Source organism: Marmota flaviventris, chromosome 12 (assembly GCF_047511675.1).
Source record: "Marmota flaviventris isolate mMarFla1 chromosome 12, mMarFla1.hap1, whole genome shotgun sequence".
In the NCBI taxonomy this organism is placed as follows: domain Eukaryota; kingdom Metazoa; phylum Chordata; class Mammalia; order Rodentia; family Sciuridae; genus Marmota; species Marmota flaviventris.
Window position 1 is genome coordinate 2,592,923 of NC_092509.1, and position 9,467 is coordinate 2,602,389.

Consider the following 9,467-nt stretch of genomic DNA (forward strand, 5'->3'; position numbering starts at 1 on the left):
AATTGAGAGGGAACAGCTAGGTCTGAGGATAATTCTAGTGCGTAGCGCACAAGAAGCAATGCTAGAATAGCTAACCTCTTTGCTCCCCTATTCTTTCAATATTTGCAGTTTGTAATGCTAATGCATCTGGGTGAGCCTGACAGCCCGCGTGGGCCTGCTGTTCCCTCCTCCTGCCCCCTGCAGCCAGAGCCCAGGCCCTTCGAGCCAGTGCGGTGCCTGCCTCCGTGGTCTGGGTTTTGCGGGCAGCCAGAGCTGTATTTCCAGCGCTGTTGGCCCTCTCACCGTCTGATCCGAGCTGGAGCAGTGGGGGGGCGCCCCACGGGATCAGAGCTCCCCTACCGGGACTCAGCTCCTCACATCCTCCTGCTGGGACCTGGCTACACTTCCAGCCAAGCCTGGGTTTATTATGTGTCTCTGCAGTGCAGCCCCAGCAGCCGGATTGGGAGGAGGAGAGCCAGCGACCACAAAGAAGACAGGAGCGCAGGGAGGCTGGCGGGCAGGACGGCATTGGCTGTGGCTGGAGAGCAGAGGAGCAGGGGCGGAGCCGCTGCTGCCTCCACCGCTGCCACCTGCTCTTCCTCCTCCTCTGCCACCGCGGCCGCCGCCTCCCCCCTCTCCGAGCCCCTGGCCCACGGAGGCAGCTAGCAGGCGGCGACTTGGCACCGCCTGGGGTTAGGCTGCACACCTCTCGCGGAGCACCGCAGCCCAAGGGCAGGCAGCCGCGGCCCCCGGCGCCTGGGCTGAGCGATGCCTGGTGCATGGGTGCGCCTGCCCGCTGCCGCCTGAGCGCCCCCTCTGGGGGGCCGGCGCCAGACTGAGCCAGAGAAGGGGGCTGAGCCAGGGGCTCCAAGCCGGGGCTTCCAGCCACTACAGCAGTTTTGAGCCCCCACCCCCAAGTAAGCTGAGTTGAGGTACCCCCTCGCCATCCATCATAATCTCCAAACCTGGCGTTTGGGCATTTTTTTGAGCCATTAATATTTATTTATTTAGTGTGTGTGCGCAGCAGGGGATATTTGAAGCATTTTTTTTTTTTTTCCGCTGCGGGTACTGAGCTCCCGAGCTCCCGACCACCTCCCGGTCTCCTCCCCTCCTGAGACCCTCTGGACTCCAGTTCCGTTCCCACTCCTAGAGGGGTTCATTGTGAGCTCCTGCGTTGCAGGAAGCCTGCAAACTTTGCACAAAAATCCGGCAAGGGGCAGAGGGGGAGGAGAAGGAGGAGGAGGGTGAGGGTGGTGGGGGGTGGGGGAGAGAGGAGGGGCCCTAGGGGCCGGGGGCTGGCTGGGGGTAGGGAGGAGGGGCTAGGAGGGGGGGCTTTTTTTTTTTTGCATAACTGGGCTCGGCCACTCGCCGCAAGGACCGCCGCTGGGACCGGGAGCCCATGGCTTCTGCATTCCAACAGGCAGGGCCCCGGTGTGCCCCGGGCCCTCCCCCCCCCCCCCCCCCGCAGCGGCCTGAGCTGCCCCCCCCACCTCCCCCCAGAGAGGCCGCCCCTGACCGGCGGTCCGCAGCCACCAACCCGGCTGCAAAAAGGGTTTCCGAGAGGCAGGCGGAGAAGGGGGAGGAGGGCTACCCAGAGCGGGGAAGGGCGGCTGGGGGCCCCGGCCGCGAAGGGCGACGGAACTCCAGGAGTCCGGGACAAGCCCAGGCAGAAGCAGGGGAAGCCGCGCTCAGGGAAAGGTGAGTGTGGGAGGCCCGGTGGAGGCGGGAGGGAAGGAGAGAGGGAGGAAGGACTGGCGAGCGGGTGGGCAGCTGGGGACCCGCGCGAGCGAGGGGAGAGGATGAGGAGGAGGAAGAGGAGGGGGAGGAGGAAGCCAGGAGCGGGAGGCGGAGGCGGTGGAGGGGGCACGCCGTGGACACCCTACCGGCCTGGACCCTCTCCGGGCCTGGAGCCACCTCTAGCCGGGGACCCGGGCCTGGGGTCGCCTACAAGGGGCCCTGGTCGCTCCCTCCTTGTGGGCCCCAGGCCCCCGTGGCCAATCAAGGCGTGCCGGCCGACTTGGCGGGGATTGCGAATTGGTGGTAGCGAAAGGAAGGAAGAGGCGGCGAGGACGGGCGCCCAGGAGGCTGGCAGCTTCCAGGCCGCCCTTGCTGGCCCCAGGCCTCACTGGCTTTCTCCAGCCCCCTCCTTGTTGCCCAGGGATGTGGAGAGCAGAGGGAGCGTGCTTCAGGCACGGCAGTATGGTCCCAGGCCACCAGGCGCCCCCTCTCCCCCAGCGCCCCTCCCCCTCCAGCCCAGACCTTGCTCCCTGCTCAGCTGTGCACTTCCTCCCTGCTCCACGCAGGCCAACCTGGCAGGGAGCCTCTGCCAGGAGTTCATTGTCTAGGCCAAGGGGACGCAGGTCCTCGGGGAGCGCTGCAGCAGTCAGGAGCACCTCTCCATGCAGTGTGCCGGGTACCCCACCCCTGGCACACTCACCTTCCACACCCTGGCCAGCTTCCTGCACTGAGTCCCCAGGGTGTGCATGTTTTTGATGAGATATGGATGTATAGGTACGCACATGCACAGCACTCGCAGGCACTCCTTCTCCTTGCTTTGCTTTCTATTTACAGGATGTCCCCAGCTCCAGGGGCCCCTGGAGAGCAGAGGCCCTGGGGAGAGGCAGTGCGAGGGCTGAGCCCCTCTCCTGCCCTTTTCCCCTAACAGGCCGCCCTCTCCTGGCCTGGCCTGCTGCTTTGTCCCAATTCCAGCCCCTCAGATGTGTGCTTAGCCGCCTGGACACACTGAGGGATGACTGAGGAACAGGATGAGAGTGGCTATATGCCTCTGGAGCCTTAAAGTCCTGAGGCCCTTGTCCTCTCCCAACTCCCTTGATGACCTCTGGCCACAGCCCAATTCTGCTCTGAAATGTTCATTTCCTGAAGGCCTGCACTAGAAGGCAGTGGGGCCCCTCTCTCTTCCTGCCAGCCTTGCTCTTGGCTGGAGTGGTTGAGACTGAATCTGTCAACACGGGTGATAGATACACTAGCCACCTCCCTCCTTCTAAAGTCCCAGGAAAGCCAGTGGCAGCCGGCCTGACGAGATGCTCCCTGTCATCTTAGAAGAAAACCAACTCAGTTCAACTTTCAGCAGTGGGACTGCACCTCTATTACGCTTTGGGAAAAGTTGGTCTTACTTCTGCTCCTTGTTCTGTATCACAATTCGGAATAGCCTATTCTGTCCCACAGAGGTGGGGGTACCAAGGGAAGGAAACCAGAAGAGAGACTCCCAGAACAGTAGAGGGAAGAAGGGTCGATGTTTGTCCTTTTGCTGAATAGAAGGGCACCCAGAGCTTTAAGTAATATTTGATTTCTTTTCTCTTTTCCTGGCTCATTGCTCACTCCTTCTAGAGCCACTTAAGAAGCAGATATTGGAATTGGAACTACTGGATACAAATAGAGTTTTCTTTAAATCAGGCAGTTGATTTGGGGTTAAACTTGCAGATTTTTTTTTTTTTTTTTTTGGTAAAGATGCAAAGCTTGCTTACCTATAACCTGGTAATGTGTCTTCAGATCTCCTTATTTTAGAAGGCAAGCCACAGAAAGGAAAGGTAGAACAGTTTGCAGTGAACAGATGGGTGGGTGTTTCAGAGTTGCTTGAACTGAATTCTAAAACCACTCTGTGGATCTCAGAGAAAGACTCAAGAATTGGTCTTTAGCCTTTCACGAAATGAGCCTTGAAATGATTTTAAATGAATCTACATGTACATGTGTGTATATGTAGCTGACAAATCAAGCAAATTGAGGAAGGAAGATAGCTAGGTGGGAGAAGACTAGTGAAGGCATTTTGATAAGTGTTGTACCAGCCACACAATCTCTCTGCAGAACCTTGGCATTGGAAGCCCCCTGATTCTTCCCATGGAGCTTTACATTTTCTAAAAGCAGCCACAACCTTTGTCTCTCACCATTTTGCCTTTTATTCAGTTTACTGGAGTGCATAGGGTGGAGATGTGGCCACTTATCAAGGGAGGAATTAAGAGAGTACATAATTTGAATAGATAAGAATTACAGCAGGTGAGAGATTTATTGCTTTTCAAGAACTGCCCCCCTTCTTGAAAGCAATATTCAAAAGTGTGTTCTTAAGTGTGGACAGCTCCGCACCAAGTGTTTGAAATGGCAAGGTCTTCACCTTTAAAGATGCTTGAAAATGCTTCTTAAGGAACAGTGGTGCCTTTTACATTTTAATTTATTTTATTTTGCCTCCACTGCTGTGTGTCAGGGCTAACGTGGTGGCATTGCAGACTTCCCCAGCTCCGAACATTCTGCAGTGGAAGTCGCTTGACCATAACTCGTAATTGATCTGGGAAATATGAAAGCCCATAGCAGGAAGGAAAGACAGAAATGTAACAATTTTGAATGGATGCTCAGAGAGTGTGATTTGAAAGCATAGGCATTGCTGCTTTGAAAATCAATCAGGCCTGGGGGGGGCTCACTTCCCACTTCGGGGACACAGCCTCCCTCTGGAGTGGAGGGTCATTTGTCCCCCCAGGATGTTTGTCCTTCTTTGGAAAACCCAGATTTACCGGAGGGAGGATTCCCAACAAATAGAGAAGGGGTCTGGGGTGGTAGGGCAGGGAGTGAGCAGCCTCATTGGTTTTCCAAAGCCTTGTGATTTTGTTAAAAAAAAAAAAAAAAAAAAAAAAAAAACAAAGAAAGAAAAAAGAAAAAAAAAAATCCATGAATGTTACAAAAGTCGCATTTTCTGACTTATTTTCCTACACCCCTTTCCCCTTTTGTGAGTCCTGGTGGTGCAGCGTGGTAGTTGCAATGATTTGTTCCCTTTGATAATTTTGGCCTCATTCTCCAGGCTGTTCCAATCTCACTCACTGATGTTATTTTGGCTGATAATATCAGATGGTTTGGTAAAAATTACCTCGCAGTTCCCTCTGCCCCTCAATTGTTAAGGAGCCCTGTCTCCCTTTACCCTATGGCTGGCTGCTGCTGGATTCCTCAGATCCACACAACAACTTCTCTCATTTCTATGGAAAAGGAATACATCTTTTTTCCCATCCTTTTTAAAACTTTTGAATAATTTGTACTGCTGTCAGTTTTTCTCCATCTAGCAACTGCCTGTTAATTACAGTCCTTAATATTAATTAGCACTCAGGTTGTGTCCACATACCCCCACCCCAACATCCAAAACTACCCCCAGTGACTTTTCTCTCCTTCCCTCCCCTTCTTTGTCTTCTTCTGCCAGCCCTGAGCTCCTCCAAAGTCCATTTTATAATTTTGGTTGTCTAGGGACCTGGGAACAGTGTACCTTGCCATTGCTAGTGTTTTCATGGAAATAATTGAGATGTAATAAATAGAGGCATTCTGAGGTTACAGGTTTCTTGATTCATCTGAGACCACATACAAGTGTAAATTGTTGACATTTGTTTGGCTAAATGTACATGATCTTGCAGGAAGGGCAAAACAAATCCTTTGTACGTTCCATAGCTTTCTATGTGGATTGGGGTAACTGATATTTAATCCTAATATTAATCCCCCCCCCAATTAAGTTACCTATTCTTAGCTTTGGAAGGGCCTGTTTCATTCTAGAAAACATTCTTTATTTCTAGTAATTGCTGTTTAGATTCTTACACCTGTTTCCTTGCAAAAACTTAATAAGCAATAAAATAAGATAACTATGTGCCTCTGGCAGGAGAATCCTGCTAACATTTAACCATAAGGTGCCGAGTGTGCATTTATAATGAAAGGTGCAAAATGCTGGTGACTTAACAGTCATAAAGTAATTCCACAGAACCCGCCAGCCCTGGCAAATGTTGTGGCCTGCTACAGTGTGTTCACAGAGGAGGAGGCCTGCTACAGTGTGTTCACAGAGGAGGAGGAACCATGCAAGGAGGAAACTGGAGCTAGGCATCTTGGAGTACAGCTCTCCTGGCTGGAGTCAGAAGTCTGGGGATATGGTTCAATCTAATACAAAGTTGTAATAATTACTATGTCAGTAGCCAACTCTTCAGCTGGTGGCTGTGGTGGAATTCTTCCCCTGAAGTAGGATTTAATAGTCTGGCAATTAGATGCATTGATTTCTCTTAACTGTTCATTTGGATGTGTAAACAAAAGGAACTCACCACTGAGGCCAGCGTGTAGACTTGCTGCCTGGCTCTGGAAAAGACTCATTTAGGTGGCAGTGGTGGGAGAGTGTGTTTTCAAGGCAGCATTAGGACCAGCTCCCTCTTCTTTTAACATTTCTCCCCATTTTAGCAATGAAATGAAGGGAGCCTGTTGTTCAAACACTTTTTAAAAAGACACAACAGTGTCTACTTCTGTCTGAAAAAGTAAAAACAACCATTGCTGCCTCTGGTGCTTCCAGAGTGACAACTTGGTTGCATACTTTTGGCATGTGGTCTGTTGGATATCAGAGGGACAAAACACTTTGTCTGGGCTCTTCAGCAGAGTGTCTTTCTCTCTTTCTCTAATCCTTCACAACATTCTAGGACTTGGAGCTACCTGTACCAGGAGCTCTGTCAAGCCCTGAGTGGGGTTGACCTCCTTTGGGTGTTAAGGCCATCATCTTGGACCTTTTGGAAGGCTGGTGGCTGGATACATCAATGGTTCAGAAAGTGTGTAGATTATAAACTCTCTTGAACATTAGTTCCCCCTTACTTCCTGCTCCGGGACCTGCTATTTTTCTTAAGTGTCACTAACTTATGGTATGCAGGCATCTTAACTGTTTCGAGGTAATCTAGTGGTGGATGGCTAGGTTTCCTGATGGCCCCATCCATTTTGCAAGGTGGGTCGGTGGCTTTAGGTGCTTGCTTTTCCTGAACCCTGGCTTCATGAAGTAAAGTCCAAACTTGTCTATGCATGGTACACTGATGTTTGCAAAGAGTATTATCTTTATTTCTTGAAAATATTTGTATAGATATCAGGGTTTCTTCCTATCTGAGTGAGTATCGGTAAAACAGAAGAGTACCTTGGAAACTCTTAGTGCCTGGTTATAATAGGTAACCTCAATAGGTGTGGTTGGGCCAATTTGTCAATTTCTGCAAATTCCCGTTGGCTTGCAAGGGCGTTTTGTGTGTAGTTATATTAGTCTGTAATCAGAGTAGTTTTGCACTCAAAGTGGACTAGTGAAGCCTGTATTGGTTATATATCCCACTTGAATATTTCAGTGCTGGCTGTCAGTTTCCTTAGCCTGCTGTGGGCTCCAGGCAGGGTGAAGTGAGTGGAGGAGATAAAGATGGAAACTTTGGATTCATAGCATACCTGCCAGGATGGGGTAGCAGCCAGCGACTGGGGTTGTACACTCAGTAAATAAAAATATTTTACTGCTTTCAAGGATCACCAATTATCTGATTGCTCTGCATGGCTGTCTTTAAGGAGAGTGCTGTTTTACCTATCTTCTTGTACAAAGGTTTGATTTTTAATGTCTTGTGAAAAGGGTTCTCTTTGTCTTGATTGATGTCAGGAATAAAAGCATGATGGTAATATCCCTTTGAAAGCTATTGCTTTCAAATCTATAACGCTGCCTGACAGCGTTATAGATTAGTGCTGTGAAAACACTGACATTTTCTTTGTTACATTGCTGTTGTTCTACTTGCAAAGTCAATTACACAATGTTGGAGCTCAGTTACCCAGTTGACTTTGGATGTAGCAGTGTCTTTCACTGTCTTCTTGAAGATATAATTTTGTATTGTTATTGTTGCTTTGTTTTCTCCTTTTCCTTTTGAACCTGCCTCCCTCCCTGGTTACCTCCCCTTCCATGTGCTAACAGCACCCCCCCATTCCCCCCCCCAGAGTCTGAACATGTGAGCAAGGCAAACACTCTGGTTTTAATTGTGACCATCCAAATTCAAAGACCGCTACATCATTATCTCTGAATTCTTCTGCTCATTCATATCTCAGTGGCTTTTTATTAATATAGTGACTACAGCAGCCAAGATACATAAAAAACCCATCCAACGAGATTATAGTGTTGATAATCTCTTATCAAGTGGGTTGTTCTCTGGATTGGGGGTCACTAAGGTTGGCAAATTCAGAGCTTGCTTTTTAATTTTTTTTCATCTTCCCACTTCCTAGAGCCTGCAATTCGAGCTGAACCAGGTTCCCTGGTAGATGGGACACTGGCAAACAGTTTATTATTATTATTATTATTATTTTTTTTTTTTTTTTTTTTTTACAGATGTAGCATTCAGCTAGAGCCATTGAGTTTGGGGTTTAGGATCCTGAATGGCCTTTTGTCATGGGTGGAAGTGGTCTCATAGGAGAAGCATGCAGTCCATTCTCCCACTGCAGATGACAAATCGGATTATAAGGTGTTGTTTTGAGGGGATTCCAGTCTGCCTTTTTGGGCACACTTGGGCTTGGGAAGGATTTACATCCCTGTGTGAAATCTGCTACTGAATGGAAGGAAGCCTCGACATGTCTAAAGCTGAAAATGGTTCCAGAGGGTGATTTTATTCACCTGCCATCTTCACCATCCCTCCCTTCTCCAGAACATCTGAAAGTCCTGAGTTCCCTAACCTTGTCACGGAAGAGGTAGTCACCTGGAGCAGGGGCTCACAGAACTGTCTCTCTCGCCCCACAGAACAGGGTGTAGGAGATACGCTGGTGCTGCCCGCCACCACTGCAGACTGCAGATGAAGAGCTCCATCAGGAAACTCCATCCAAGGACACTAATTGTGGGCCCCCGAAGTTATTATTATGAACCACCAGACAAGAGCCTGTGTTTGCCAACAATTTGTCAGAACTAATTTTGTTTTTCTCCAATAATTGAAAATTAATGTCTTGAAGTGAAAGCAGATGTTCATGTCATCTTCTGAATTGGGATATCAAATGGGGCTCTGTGGATGTGCTCACTAATCTAACAGCAATTTCCCTCTCCTCCATAATGGGGGTTGCTCGGCCTATGTCATCTAAGGCCAGAGATTGGGAGCTGAGAGAAGGGGGCCTGGGTGGCACTCCTTGTGCTACTTGGGGGTTTGTTTGGGAGGGAGACTGCACCAATAAAAATCTTTTTGTTTGAGCTCTGAAACTTGGAGAGTTCATTGTTGAGGATGTTCAGTCGCTGGAGACATATTTGCTGAGATAATTCAAGGCATTGTGCTGGGATAGGTAAGGGGAGCCCTGACAGGGGGAGAGTGGCTTCCTACAGATGTGTGGGTCCCCAACTGTCATGTCCTTTCGCCGTTGCATGGTGAAACTCCTTAAAGTCATGCATTCCTGGGCCTGGATCCCAGAGACCTCTGCTCACCTGGCTGACCTGAGCAGGGGCTCAGAACTCTGTGTCTCTCCTTTTCTAAAAACTCTGTGTCTGTCCTTTTTTAAAAATGGGGTAAAATATGCATAATATAAAATTTACATCTTAACCATTTTTAAGTAGTATTTAGTGATGGTTGGGGGAAGGCCATCAGTTCAAACTTCAGTCTTCCAGGGCAGATGTGAAAAAACTGGCTCAGAAGATGATGTGGGGTCTCAAAAGCTCACAGTTCTTTTTCTTAGTCCAGAGTGAGAGGTGAGTCAGGTCTGCCTGCCACTAAGAGAGA

General features: G+C 49.6%; 1 long non-coding RNA gene across 1 annotated transcript; it reads left to right on the forward strand.

The window, feature by feature from the left end:
• Positions 1-1,470: 1,470 nt before the first annotated feature.
• Positions 1,471-8,956, forward strand: LOC139707896 (uncharacterized). Its single transcript, XR_011709286.1, has 2 exons — positions 1,471-1,677; positions 8,510-8,956. It is a non-coding gene; the product is annotated as an uncharacterized lncRNA (long non-coding RNA).
• The last annotated feature ends 511 nt before the right edge of the window (positions 8,957-9,467 follow it).